The sequence below is a fragment of the Aegilops tauschii genome, chromosome 1, assembly GCF_002575655.3.
Source record: "Aegilops tauschii subsp. strangulata cultivar AL8/78 chromosome 1, Aet v6.0, whole genome shotgun sequence".
Classification (NCBI taxonomy): Eukaryota; Viridiplantae; Streptophyta; class Magnoliopsida; order Poales; family Poaceae; genus Aegilops; species Aegilops tauschii.
The window spans coordinates 259,103,228-259,118,012 of record NC_053035.3 but is presented as its reverse complement, the minus strand read 5'-3'; positions in this window follow the sequence as shown (position 1 = coordinate 259,118,012).

Sequence of the window (14,785 nt, the reverse complement as noted above, 5' to 3'; positions counted from 1 at the left end):
CCTTTGGCTGGCTTCTCCCCGGGTTGACCCCCTGAAACGTGCCCGTTTCCTCGAGGTCTCCGTCAGGGATTTGCAACCTTTTGATCACGACAGGCGAGATCAGGTTCAGGCCGGCCCCACCATCAACCAACATCTTGTTCACCCTGAGGTTGCGTATTGTTGGCGAAACAAACAACGACAAACACCCGACCGCGGTAGTGCGATTAGGGTGGTCCTCGGCGTCAAAGATGAGGGGTGTGCTGGACCACTTTAGTGGCCTCAGAGCGTCGAACGACGGCTCTGTCGCTGTAACCTCTCGCGCCCACTGCTTGAGCTGGTGGTGAGAGGCATGCAGCAAGGCGCCGCCATCGACGCACATGGCCTCCGTAGCCTTCTGGAACCCTTGCTCACCGGAATCGTCGTGATCATCGTCTTCTTGTTTCTTGTCGCGGCCCCGGGCGGGCCTCTCTTGCTGGTTGTCCTTGCCGGGGCGGCCTCCTTGGCCGCCACGCTTCTTGCCAGATCCCTCAGCACCATCCTGGTCCTTCTCCTTGTCCCACCTTTCGTACTCACCCTTTTGCTTCTCAGCAAGCAGCTCGACTTGTCGGCAGTTCTGGAGATCGTGGCCCTTGGTGTGGTGGATCTTGCAGTATTGCTTGCCGGAGCTTCCTGGCTTGTCGGTAGCTGCCAAGGCCCGGCAGGCGGCGCACCCGGCAATCTCCTTGCCGGGGGTGTCTGCCTTGACCTTCTTGCCAGCACCGGTATCGTCAGATCCCTCAACGGCAAGCACGGCCTTGCCTTTGCATTTCCTGTTGCAACGCCGGCCCTTCTTCGTCGGGGCGGCGGCGTCCTCATCGGTGGAGTCGGTTTCCGCGCCGGCGTATTCGCCAGGGTACTTCCTTCCCTCCTCAGCCCGGGCGCACCTGTCGGCCAGAACGTAGAGCTCGGCCACATCCTTAACCTTGGTCATCGCCAGCTCCTCGTGCATCTTGCGATTGCGCACGTTTTGATGGAACACGCTAATCACAGCGGTGGGATGAACGTCGGGGATGTTGTACTGCACCCGGCTGAATCTCTGGATGTACTTGCGCAGGGTCTCCCCTTCCTTCTGGGGAATGATATGGAGATCACTGGCCCGGCCATGAGCTTGGTGGCCTCCTGTGAAGGCGCCAACAAACTCATGGCACATATCTGACCAGGAAGAGATGGAGTCCATCGGCAAGTGCATCAACCAAGACATTACATTGGGCTTGAGCGCCAGCGGGAAGTAGTTGGCAAGCACCTTGTTGTCGCGAGCCCCAGCGGCCTGCATCGCGATGGTGTAGATGCTGAGGAACTCGGACGGATGGGTCTTGCCGGTGTACTTCTCACCGACGTCGGGCTTGAACGTGCGGTGGGACGGCCACTGGAACTGCCTCAGCTCATGGGTAAAAGCCGGGTAGCCCACCTCGTAAGGTAGGCCGCCGGGGCCCCCCGGCGCCGGGTGGTCTGTAGTGGGTCCAGCCCGCTTGTCTGACTAGCGGCGCGTTTCGCGCTGGCGCTCGACGGTGGTTCGAGCGTCTTCGTGAGCTCTCTCCCGAAGGACCTGGCGCTGGTCACGGAGGGTCCGTGGATCGAACGACGCTATGGAGATGTTATCACCAGCGTCGTCGCGACGGGCCGATGTCCGCGGCGGCTGGCGAGGAGGAGGAGAGTGCACCGTGGCCGTAGCTACCCCGGTCCTCCCAGCGCCAGCATGCAGTGGCTCGGTGGAGCGCCGACCCGAGGGCCCCGCCGATCGCGGATCGTCTTTGTTCGCGACGGCGACGAGGCTCCGCATGGTGGCCCTCCACTCATCGAGCTTCTCCGCAGCAGGAGGGAAGTCGAGGAGCAGTTGTGCGCGTGCCAAGGCTCCCGCTGGCGTGGGTGGTGGTGACAGCTGAGTGGATCGCAGCGCGCTTCAACTTCTAACTATGTTAGAAGGAGCTCTGTCACGACCCAGCGGCCGCATGCCATTTTCACCAGTGCTTCGGCGAGCGTGTTGAACTCCTTCGTCTTGCTGACGACGCACAGGGCTCTTCCCACGTCGGTGCCCAGGGTCACCAACGTGGTGACGCTGTTCGGCGTGCACACCATGGGAAGAACGCGCGGTGGTCGCCGGTGTATGCGTCCTGGAGGTCGCCGCGCCACCCGGAGTCGGCGCAACGACACCCCCGGAGGGCCCCGCGCTGCCGCCAGGGGGCCCAGCTCCGTCTTTGGGTCCGGCGGCATGGGGCCGATCGTCTGGTGCACGAACGATGCCGCTCGCCAAGCTCCGATTGCCTGGGTGGTGCTGGTGTTCGCGGGCCGCGGCCCGAGTCCTGTCTGCGATCGGTCGGCTGCTCGTCCGCACCCGCACGGGTCGTTCGGCCCTCAGCGAGCCGATCGCCGTGGCCGTCTTCTTCTTAGGGGCCATGGCGATGAAGAACCGCTAGGCTAACTACCATACCAGATTCTCACAATTTCGCGTCCCCTACCTGGCGCGCCAAAGATGTCGGTGGGAAACGACACCTATGGGATCACAAGAATCCCTACTGCGGTTGCGGGGCGCGGGGTTGAGAGAAGAGCGGGTCTAACAGAGAGCACGCGGTTCGTTTATCCAGGTTCAGGCCGCGAGGATGCATAAAACCCTAATCCTGCTTTGGTGGATGTATTCTGAGTTCTTGAGCTAGCTACGGGGTGTAACGAGCTCCAAAAAGCCAAATCCTTCCCCTCGTCGCCTTGGGCCTCCTTTTATAGAAAAAGGGGTTGCCACAGTGGCACACAGGAGGTGGAAAGGCAACAGTGTTGCGAGGTTATCCTTCGTATTACAGGACAAGACGCATTTAATGTGAGGCTTAGGTGTCCCTTCAATTTATCGGGGACGGGGGCGAGGCCCGTCCCGTCCGTCGCTGCTCCTCCAAGCTTCAACACGCGCCCTGGCCAGCGGTGCATGCGGCGCCATGTAGGTAGGCAGCTGAGGTGGCGCGGTGGTGGAGCCTCCACGAAGGGCTGCATGTTGCCACGCAGGTGCCTGCCCAGCTGGTTGGGTCAATAGCTGCATGCGAACGGCGGCGGAGACTTGGCTGGTGCGGGCCTAACGGTGGCCCTGCCGGTGCGCTTGGCGAGGACCTTGCCGGGTGGCCCGGCAAGGGTCTTGCCGGGTGGCCCGGTAAGGGTCTTGCCGTGGCGCGCAGGCGTCCCCGGCAAGGATCTTGCCGGGGGTCTTGTGGGTTTCTTCGGTGAGGATGGCTGCCTTCCTATCCTCATTTGACTTTGACTATTCTTTGTCTTCACAAAGAACTGCATGCCACCACAGAGGTGCCTCCCGAGCCCTTTCCCAATGACTTTGTCGAGTGTTGGTGGGCTCGAGGGTGGCTCGCTCGGCTGGCGTGGGCGAGCTGCCCCGACAAGGGTCTTGCTGGGGCCGCTGAGGCTGCCCCGGCAAGGGTCCTTGCCGGGGAAACCTGCTTCGTCCATTTGATCTTTGTGGCCTTGGTCCTTGTTGTTGCTCTGGCCATCTTGGGCTTCGGTCTTACCTTCGCTCACCTCCCTCGCTCCGCTTGGTGTGGTCGTGGGCGCGGCTCTGACTGCCCGTGCATAGGTAAAGGGGTGCAAAAATGTGCCCCTAGTTTTGTACACTGACAAAGATCTTCGTAGAATATGTAGGAACCAATATGAGAATCCAGGTTCCGATATTGGTTACTGACCGGAGACGTGTCTCGGTCATGTCTACATAGTTCTCGAACCCGTAGGGTCCGCACGCTTAAAGTTCTGTGACGATCGGTATTATGAGTTTTTGTGTTTTGATGTACCGAAGGTAGTTCGGAGTCCCGGATATGATCACGGACATGACAAGGAGTCTCGAAATGGTTGAGACGTAAAGATCGATATATTGGACGAATATGTTCGGACGGAAGTGTTTCGGGAGGTTTCGGACATATATCGGCGTACCGGGGGGGTTACCAGAACCCCCCGGGGAGTATATTGGGCCTAATGGGCCCTAGTGGGAGAAGAGGAGGGGCGGCCAGGGCAGCCGCGCGCCCCTCCCCCTCTAGTCCGAATTGGACAAGGAGGGGGGCGGCGCGCCCCTTTCCTTCTCTCCTTCTCTCCCTTCCTTCTCCTCTCCTACTCCTACTTGGAAGGGGGGAGTCTTACTCCCGGTGGGAGTAGGACTCCTCATGGGGCGCACCATAGGAGGCCGGCCCCCTCCTCCACTCCTTTATATACGGGGAGGGGGCACCCCTTGGAGACACAACAATTGATCATTGATCTCTTAGCTGTGTGCGGTGCCCCCTTCCACCATAATCCACCTCGGTAATATCGTAGCGGTGCTTAGGCGAAGCCCTGCATCGGTAGCATCATCATCACTGTCACCACGCCATCGTGCTGACGAAGCTCTTCCCCGAAGCTCTACTGGATCGTGAGTTCACGGGACATCACCGAGCTGAACGTGTGCTGAACGCGGAGGTGCCGTACATTCGGTACTGAGGATTGGTCGATCGTGAAGACATACGACTACATCAACCACGTTGTTATAACGCTTCCTCTTACGGTCTACGAGGGTTTGTAGACGACACTCTGCCCTCTCGTTGCTATGCTTCACTATGATCTTGCGTGTGCGTAGGAATTTTTATGAAATTACTACGTTCCCCAACAGTGGCATCCGAGCCAGGTTTATGCGTAGATGTTATATGCACGAGTAGAACACAAGTGAGTTGTGGCCGATACAAGTCATACTGCTTACCAGCATGTCATACTTTGGTTCGGCGGTATTGTTGGATGAAGCGGCCCAGACCGACATTATGCGTACGCTTACGCGAGACTGGTTCTACCGACGTGCTTCGCACACAGATGGCTGGAGGGTGTCAGTTTCTCCAACTTTAGTTGAACCGAGTGTGACTACGCCCGGTCCTTGTTGAAGGTTAAAACAGCACTAACTTGACGAAATATCGTTGTGGTTTTGATGCGTAGGTAAGAACGGTTCTTGCTCATCCCGTAGCAGCCACGTAAAACATGCAACAACAAAGTAGAGGACGTCTAACTTGTTTTTGCAGGGCATGTTGTGATGTGATATGGTCAAGACATGATGCTATATTTTATTGTATGAGATGATCATGTTTTTTAACGGAGTTATCTGCAACTAGCAGGAGCCATATGGTTGTCGCTTTATTGTATGCAATGCAATCGCCCTGTAATTGCTTTACTTTATCACTATGCGGTAGCGATAGTCGTAGAAGCAATAGTTGGCGAGACGACAACCATGCTACGATGGAGATCAAGGTGTCGCGCCGGTGACGATGGTGATCATGACGGTGCTTTAGAGATGGAGATCAAAGGCACAAGATGATGATGGCCATATCATATCACTTATATTGATGGCATGTGATGTTTATCCTTTATGCATCTTATTCTGCTTTGATTGATGATAGCATTATAAGATGATCTCTCACTTAAATTTTCAAGGTACAAGTGTTCTCCCTGAGTATGCACCGTTGCCAAAGTTCGTCGTGCCGAGACACCACGTGATGATCGGGTGTGATAAGCTCAACGTTCTTGCACAACGGGTGCAAGCCAGTTTTGCACACGCAGAATACTCGGGTTAAACTTGGCGAGCCTAGCATATGCAGATATGGCCTCGGAACACTGAGACCGAAAGGTCGAGCGTGAATCATATAGTAGATATGATCAACATAGTGATGTTCACCATTGAAAACTACACCATTTCATGTGATGATCGGTTATGGTTTAGTTGATTTGGATCACCTGATCACTTAGATGATAAGAGAGATGTCTATCTAAGTGGGAGTTCTTAAGTAATATGATTAACTGAAGTTAAATTTATCATGAACTTAGTACCTGATAGTATTTTGCTTGTCTATGTTGTTGTAGATAGATGGCCCGTGCTGTTGTTCTGTTGAATTTTAATGCGTTCCTTGAGAAAGCAAAGTTGAAATATGATGGTAGCAATTACAGGGACTGGGTCCGTAACTTGAGGATTATCCTCATTGCTGCATAGAAGAATTACGTCCTGGAAGCACCGCTAGGTGTACCACCTGCACCGGCAACTGCAGACATTGTGAATGCCTCGCAGTCGCGTGTTGATGACTACTCAATAGTTTAGTGTGTCATGCTTTACGGCTTAGAACCGGGACTTCAACGACGTTTTGAACGTCATGGAGCATATGAGATGTTCCAAGAGTTGAAGTTAATATTTCAAGCAAATGCCCAGATTGAGAGATATGAAGTCTCCAAAAAGTTCTACAGCTGCAAAATGGAGGATAATAGTTCTGTCAGTGAACATATACTCAGAATGTCTAGGTACTGCATTCACTTGATTCAACTAGGAGTTAATCTCCCGGATGATAGTGTCATTGACAGAATTCTTCAATCACTGCCACCAAGCTACAAGAGCTTCGTGATGAACTATAATATGCAAGGGATGGATAAGACAATTCCCAAGCTCTTCGCAATGCTAATGTCTGCGGAGGTAGAAATCAAGAAGGAGCATCAAGTGTTGATGGTCAACAAGACCACCAGTTTCAAGAAAAAGGGTAAAGGGAAGACGAAGGGGAACTTCAAAAAGAACTGCAAACAAGTTGCTGCTCAGGAGAAGAAACCCAACTCTGGACCTAAGCCTAAGACTGAGTGCTTCTACTGCAAACAGACTCGTCACTGGAAGCGGAACTGCCCCAAGTATTTGGCAGATAAGAAGGATGGCAAGGTGAACAAAGGTATATGTGATATACATGTTATTGATGTGTACCTTACTAGAGCTCGCAGTAGCACCTGGGTATTTGATACTGGTTCTGTTGCTAATATTTGCGATTCGAAACAGGGACTATGGATTGAGCGAAGATTGGCTAAGGACGAGGTGACGATGCGTGTGGGAAATGGTTCCAAATTCGATGTGATCGCCGTCGGCACGCTACCTCTACATCTACCTTCGGGATTAATTTTAGACTAGAATAATTGTTATTTGGTGCCAGCGTTGAGCATGAACATTATATCTGGATCTTGTTTGATGCGAGGTGGTTATTCATTTAAATATGAGAATAATGGTTGTTCTATTTATATGAGTAATATCTTTTATGGTCATGCACCCTTGAAGAGTGGTCTATTTGTGTTGAATCTCGATAGTAGTAATACACATATTCATGATGTTGAAGCCAAAAGATGTAGAGTTGATAATGATAGTGCAACTTATTTGTGGCACTGCCGTTTGGGTCATATTGGTGTAAAGCGCATGAAGAAACTCCATACTAATGGACTTATGGAATCACTTGATGCTTGCGAACCATGCCTCATGGGCAAGATGACTAAAATGCCGTTCTCCGGAACAATGGAGCGAGCAACAGATTTGTTGGAAATCATACATACGGATGTATGTGGTCCAATGAATATTGAAGCTCGCGGCGGGTATCGTTATTTTCTCACCTTCACAGATGATTTGAGCAGATATGGGTATATCTACTTAATGAAACATAAGTCTGAAACATTTGAAAAGTTCAAAGAATTTCAGAGTGAAGTGGAAAATCATCGTAACAAGAAAATAAAGTTTCGATGATCTGATCGAGGAGGAGAATATTTGAGTTACGGGTTTGGTCTACATTTGAAACAATGCGGAATAGTTTCGCAACTCACGCCACCCGGAACACCACAGCGTAATGGTGTGTCCGAATGCCGTAATCGTACTTTACTAGATATGGTGCGATCTATGATGTCTCATACTGATTTACCGCTATCGTTTTGGGGTTATGCTTTAGAGACGGCTGCATTCACATTAAATAGGGCACCATGAAAATCCGTTGAGACGACGCCTTATGAACTGTGGTTTGGCAAGAAACCAAAGTTGTCGTTTTTTAAAAGTTTGGGGTTGCAATGCTTATGTGAAAAAGCTTCAACCTGATAAGCTCGAACCCAAATCGGAGAAATGTGTCTTCATAGGATACCCAAAGGAAACTATTGGGTACACCTTCTATCACAGATCCGAAGGCAAGACATTTGTTGCTAAGACTGGATCCTTTCTAGAGAAGGAGTTTCTCTCGAAAGAAGTGAGTGGGAGGAAAGTAGAACTTGATGAGGTAACTGTACATGCTCCCTTATTGGAAAGTAGTTCATCACAGAAACCGGTTTTTGAGACACCTACACCACTTAGTAAGGAAGCTAATGATATTGATCATGAATCTTCAGATCAAGTTACTACCGAACCTCGTAGGTCAACCAGAGTAAGATCCGCACCAGAGTGGTACGGTAATCCTGTTCTGGAGGTCATGTTACTTGACCATGACGAACCTACGAACTATGAGGAAGCGATGATGAGCCCAGATTCCGCAAAATGGCTTGAGGGCATGAAATCTGAGATGCGATCCATGTATGAGAACAAAGTGTGGACTTTGGTTGACTTGCCCGATGATCGGCAAGCCATTGAGAATAAATGGATCTTCAAGAAGAAGACTGACGCAGACGGTAACGTTACTGTCTACAAAGCTTGACTTGTCGCGAAAGGTTTTCGAAAAGTTCAAGGGGTTGACTATGATGAGACTTTCTCACCTGTAGGGATGCTTAAGTCTGTCCGAATCAAGTTAGCAATTGCCGCATTTTATGACTATGAAATTTGGCAAATGGATGTCAAAACTGCATTCCTGAATGGATTTCTGGAAGAAGAGTTGTATATGATGCAACCAGAAAGTTTTGCGATCAAAAGGGTGCTAACAAAGTGTGCAAGCTCCAGCGATCCATTTATGGACTGGTGCAAGCCTCTCGGAGTTGGAATAAACGTTTTGATAGTGTGATCAAAGCATATGGCTTTATACAGACTTTTGTAGAAGCCTGTATTTACAAGAAAGTGAGTGGGAGCTCTGTAGCATTTCTAATATTATATGTGGATGACATATTGTTGATTGGAAATGATATAGAATTTATGGATAGCATAAAAGGATACTTGAATAAGAGTTTTTCAATGAAAGACCTCGGTGACGCTGGTTACATATTGGGCATCAAGATCTATAGAGGTAGATCAAGACGCTTAATTGGACTTTCACAAAGCACATACCTTGATAAAGTTTTGAAAAAGTTCAAAATGGATCAAGCAAAGAAAGGGTTCTTGCCTATGTTACAAGGTGTGAAGTTGAGTAAGACTCAATGCCCGAACACTAGAGAAGATAGAGAGAAAATGAAAAGTGTTCCCTATGCTTCAGCCATAGGATCTATCATGTATGCAATGTTGTGTACCAGACCTAATGTGTGCCTTGCTATTAGTTTAGTAGGGAGGTACCAAAGTAATTCAGGAGTGGATCACTGGACAGCGGTCAAGAACATCCTGAAATACCTGAAAAGTACTAAGGATATGTTTCTTGTTTATGGAGGTGACAAAGAGCTCGTCGTAAATGGTTACGTCGATGCAATCTTTGACACTGATCCGGACGATTCTAAATCGCAAACCGGATACGTGTTTATATTAAATGGTGGAGCTGTCAGTTGGAGCAGTTCTAAATAAAGCGTCATGGCGGGATCTACGTGTGAAGTGGAGTACATAGCTGCTTTGGAAGCAGCAAATGAAGGAGTCTGGATGAAGGAGTTCATATCCGATCTAGGTGTCATACCTACTGCATCGGGTCCAATGAAAATCTTTTGTGACAATACTGGTGCAATTGCCTTGGCAAACAAATCCAGATTTCACAAAAGAACCAAACACATCAAGAGACGCTTCAATTCCATACGCGATGAAGTCCAGGTGGGAGAAATAGAGATTTGCAAGATACATACGGATCTGAATGTTGCAGACCCGTTGACTAAGCCTCTCTCACGAGCAAAACATAGCACCAAGGCTCCATGGGTGTTAGAATCATTTCTATGTAATCTAGATTATTGACTCTAGTGCAAGTGGGAGACTGAAGGAAATATGCCCTAGAGGAAATAATAAAGTTATTATTTATTTACTTATTTCATGATAAATGCTTATTATTCATGCTAGAATTGTATTAACCGGAAACATAATACATGTGTGAATACATAGACAAACAGAGTGTCACTAGTATGCCTCTATTTGACTAGCTCGTTGATTAAAGATGGTTATGCTTCCTAACCATAGACATGAGTTGTCATTTGACAAACGGGATCACATCATTAGAGAATGATGTGATTGACATGACCCATTCCGTTAGCTTAACACTTGATCGTGTGGTATGTTGCTATTGCTTTCTTCATGACTTATACATGTTCCTATGACTATGAGATTATGCAACTCCTGAATACCAGAGGAACACTTTGTGTGCTACCAAACGTCACAATGTAACTGGGTGATTATACAGGTGCTCTACAGGTGTCTCCGAAGGTACTTGTTGAGTTGGCATAAAAATCGAGATTAGGATTTGTCACTCCGATTGTTGGAGAGGTATCTCTGGGCCCTCTCGGTAATGCACATCATAATAAGCCTTGCAAGCAATGCAATTAATGAGCTAGTTGCGGGATGATGTATTACGAAACGACTAAAGAGACTTGCCGGTAACGAGATTGAACTAGGTATTGAGATATCGACGATCGAATCTCGGGCAAGTAACGTACCGATGACAAAGGGAACAACGTATGTTGTTATGCGGTTTGACCGATAAAGATCTTCATAGAATATGTAGGAACCAATATGAGCATCCAGGTTACGCTATTGGTTATTGACCGGAGATGTGTCTCGGTCATGTCTACATAGTTCTCGAACCCGTAGGGTCCACACGCTTAAAGTTCTGTGACGATCGGTATTATGGGTTTTTGTGTTTTGATGTACCGAAGGTAGTTCGGAGTCCCAGATATGATCACGGACATGACGAGGAGTCTCGAAATGGTCGAGATGTAAATATCGATATATTGTACGACTATGTTCAGACACCGGAAGTGTTTCGGGAGGTTTCGGACATATACTGAAGTACCGGGGGGTTACCGGAACCCCCCGGGGAGTATATTGGGCCTAATGGGCCCTAGTGGGAGAAGAGGAGGGGCGGACAGGGCAGCCGCGCGCCCCCTCCCCTTCTAGTCCGAATTGCACAAGGAGGGGGGGGGCGGCACCCCCCTTTCCTTCTCTCCTTCTCTCCCTTCCTCCTCCTCTCCTACTCCGACTTGGAAGGGGGAGTCCTACTCCCGGTGGGAGTAGGACTCCTCATGGGGCGCGCCATAGGAGGCTGGTCCCCTCCCCCTCCTCCACTCTTTTATATACGGGGAGGGGGCACCCCTTGGAGACACAACAATTGATCATTGATTTCTTAGCCGTGTGCGGTTCCCCTCCTCCACCATAATCCACCTTGATAATATCGTAGTGGTGCTTAGGCGAAGCCCTGCATCGGTAGCATCATCATCACCGTCACCACGCCGCCGTGCTGACGAAGCTCTTCCCCGAAGCTCTACTGGATCGTGAGTTCGCGGGACGTCACCGAGCTGAACGTGTGCTGAACGCAGAGGTGCCGTACGTTCGGTACTGAGGATCGGTCGATTGTGAAGACATACGACTACATCAACCGCTTTGTTATAACGCTTCCGCTTACGGTCTACGAGGGTACGTACATGACACTCTCCCCTCTCGTTGCTATGCATCACCATGATCTTGCGTGTGCATAGGATTTTTTTTGAAATTACTACGTTCCCCAACAAGGCCATCATCTGTTGGTGCCATATCGAAATCACTCATGATTGCAAGCAAAGGATAGATCTGACGAGGAAACGGTCAACGAAAAAGAGGGCGAATAAAACGGCAATTTTTTGTGAAGTGGGGGAGAGGAAAACGAGAGGCAAATGTCAAATAATGTAAATTGCGAGGAGATGAGATTTGTGATTAGGAACCTGGTATATGTTGAAGATCCTCCTCGGCAACAGTGCCAGAAATTCCTTTTGATGCGACTTGAAGCTACGTCGGTATTTCCCCAAAGAGGAAGGGATGATGCAGCAAAGCAACGGTAGGTATTTCCGTCAGTGATGAGACCAAGGTTATCGAACCAGTAGGAGAACCAAGCAACAATATGTAAACAACACCTACACACAAATAACAAATACTCGCAACCCGACGTATTAAAGGGGTTGTCAATCCCTTTCGGGTAACGGCGCCAGAAACTGGCAAATGGACGTGAATAAATTGTAGTAGATTGATAGATCGAACGCCTAATAAAATAAATAAGAATAAATTGCAGAAAGGTATTTTTGTATTTTTGGTTTAATAGATCTGAAAATAAAAGGCAAATAAAATAGATCGCAAAGGCAAATAATATGAGAAAGAGACCCGGGGGCCGTAGGTTTCACTAGTGGCTTCTCTCGGGAAAAATAGCAAACGGTGGGTAAACAAATTACTGTTGGGCAATTGATAGAACTTCAAATAATCATGACGATATCGAGGCAATGATCATTATATAGGCATCACATCCCAGATTAGTAGACCGACTCCTGCCTGCATCTACTACTATTACTCCACACCTCGACCGTTATCCAGCATGCATCTAGTGTATTAAGTTCATGGAGAAACGGAGTAATGCAATAAGAACGATGACATGATGTAGACAAGATCTATTATGTAGAAATAGACCCCATAGTTTTATCCTTAGTAGCAAAGATACATACGTGTTGATTCCCCTTCTGTCACTGGGATCAAGCACCGTAAGATCGAACCCTCTACAAAGCACATGTTCCCATTGCAAGATAAATAGATCAAGTTGGCCAAACAAAACCCAAATATTGGAGAAGAAATATGAGGCTATAAGCAATCATGCATATAAGAGATCAAAGAAGACTCAAATAACTTTCATGGATAAAAAGATAGATCTGATCATAAACTCAAAGTTCATCTAATCCCAACAAACACACCGCAAAAAGAGTTACATCATATGGATCTCCAAGAGACCATTGTATTGAGAACCAAACGAGAGAGAGGAAGCCATCTAGCTACTAACTACGGACCGAAGGTCTACAAAGAACTACTCACGCATCATAGGAGAGGCACCAATGGTAGTGGTGAACCCCTCCGTAATGGTGTCTAGATTGGATCTGGTGGTTCTAGACTCTGCGGCGGCTGGAATTGATTTTCGTTGACTCCCCTAGGGTTTCTGGAATATTGGGGTATTTATAGAGTAAAGAGGCGGTCCGGGGGGCACCCGAGGTGGGCACAACCCACCAGGGCGCGCCTGGGCCTCCAGGCGTGCCCTGGTGGGTTGTGCTCCCCTCGGAGCAGCCCCCAGGTGCTTCTTCGGCCCATTGGATGTCTTCTGGTCCAAAAAAATCCACAAAAAGTTTCGCTGCGTTTGGACTCTGTTTGATATTGATTACGTGTGATGTAAAAAACATGCAAAAACAGCAACTGGCACTTGGCACTATGTCAATAGGTTAGTGCCAAAAAATGATATAAAATGACTATAAAATGATTATAAAACATCCAAGAATGATAAAATTGAAGGCAACATGCCCTAGAGGCTAATAAAGTTGTTATTTGTATTTCCTTATATCATGATAAATGTTTATTATTCATGCTAGAATTGTATTAACCAGAAACTTAGTACATGTGTGAATACATAGACAAACAGAGTGTCTCTACTATGCCTCTACTTGACTAGCTCGTTAATCAAAGATGGTTAAGTTTCCTAGCCATAGACATGAGTTGTCATTTGATGAACGGGATCACATCATTAGAGAATGATGTGATGGACAAGTCCCATCCGTTATCTTAGCACTATGATCGTTTAGTTTATTGCTATTGCTTTCTTCATGACTTATACATGTTCCTATGACTATGAAATTATGCAACTCCCGAATACCTGAGGAACACTTAGTGTGCTATCAAACGTCACAACATAACTGGGTGATTATAAAGATGCTCTACAGGTGTCTCCGATGGTGTTTGTTGAGTTGGCATAGATCGAGATTAGGATTTGTCACTCTGATTGTCGGAGAGGTATCTCTAGGCCCTCTCGGTAGTGCTTATCACTATAAGCCTTGCAAGCAATGTGACTAATGAGTTAGTCACGGGATGATGCATTACGGAACGAGTAAAGAGACTTGCTGGTAACGAGATTGAACTAGGTATGTTCGTACCGACGATCGAATCTCGGGCAAGTAACATACCGATGACAAAGGGAACAACGTATGTTGTTATGCGGTTTGACCGATAAAGATCTTCGTAGAATATGTGGGAGCCAATATGAGCATCCAAGTTCCGCTATTGGTTATTAACCGGAGAGGTGTGTCGGTCATGTCTACATAGTTCCTGAACCCGTAGGGTCCGCATGCTTAACGTTCGATGACGATTTGTGTTATGAGTTTATGTGATTTTATGACCGAAGGTTGTTCGGAGTCCCGGACGAGATCACAGACGTGACGAGGAGTCTCGAAATGGTCGAGAAATAGAGATTGATATATTGGACCATGTTGTTCGGATACCGGAAGTGTTTCGGAGAGTTTCGGATAAAACCGGAGTGCCGGAGGGTTACCGCCACCCCCCGGAGGTTAATGGGCCACCATGGGCCTTAGAAGAGAGAGGGCCGGCCAAGAGGTGGCGCGTGCCCCCCGAGTCCGAATTGGAAAAGGGGTGGGGGCGGCGCCCCCCTCCTTCCTTCTCTCCCCTTCCTCCTTCCTTCCTCTCCTTGTTGGACTAGGAAAGGGGGGAAACTACTCCTACTAGGAGTAGGATTCCCCCCTTGGGCGAGCCCCTTGTGGACAACTGCCCCCCTCCTCCCCTGCTTTATATACGGGGGAGGGGGCACACCATAGACACACAAGTTGATCTCTTAGCCGTGTGCGGTGCCCCCCTCCACAGTTTTCCACCTCGGTCATATTGTCATAGTGC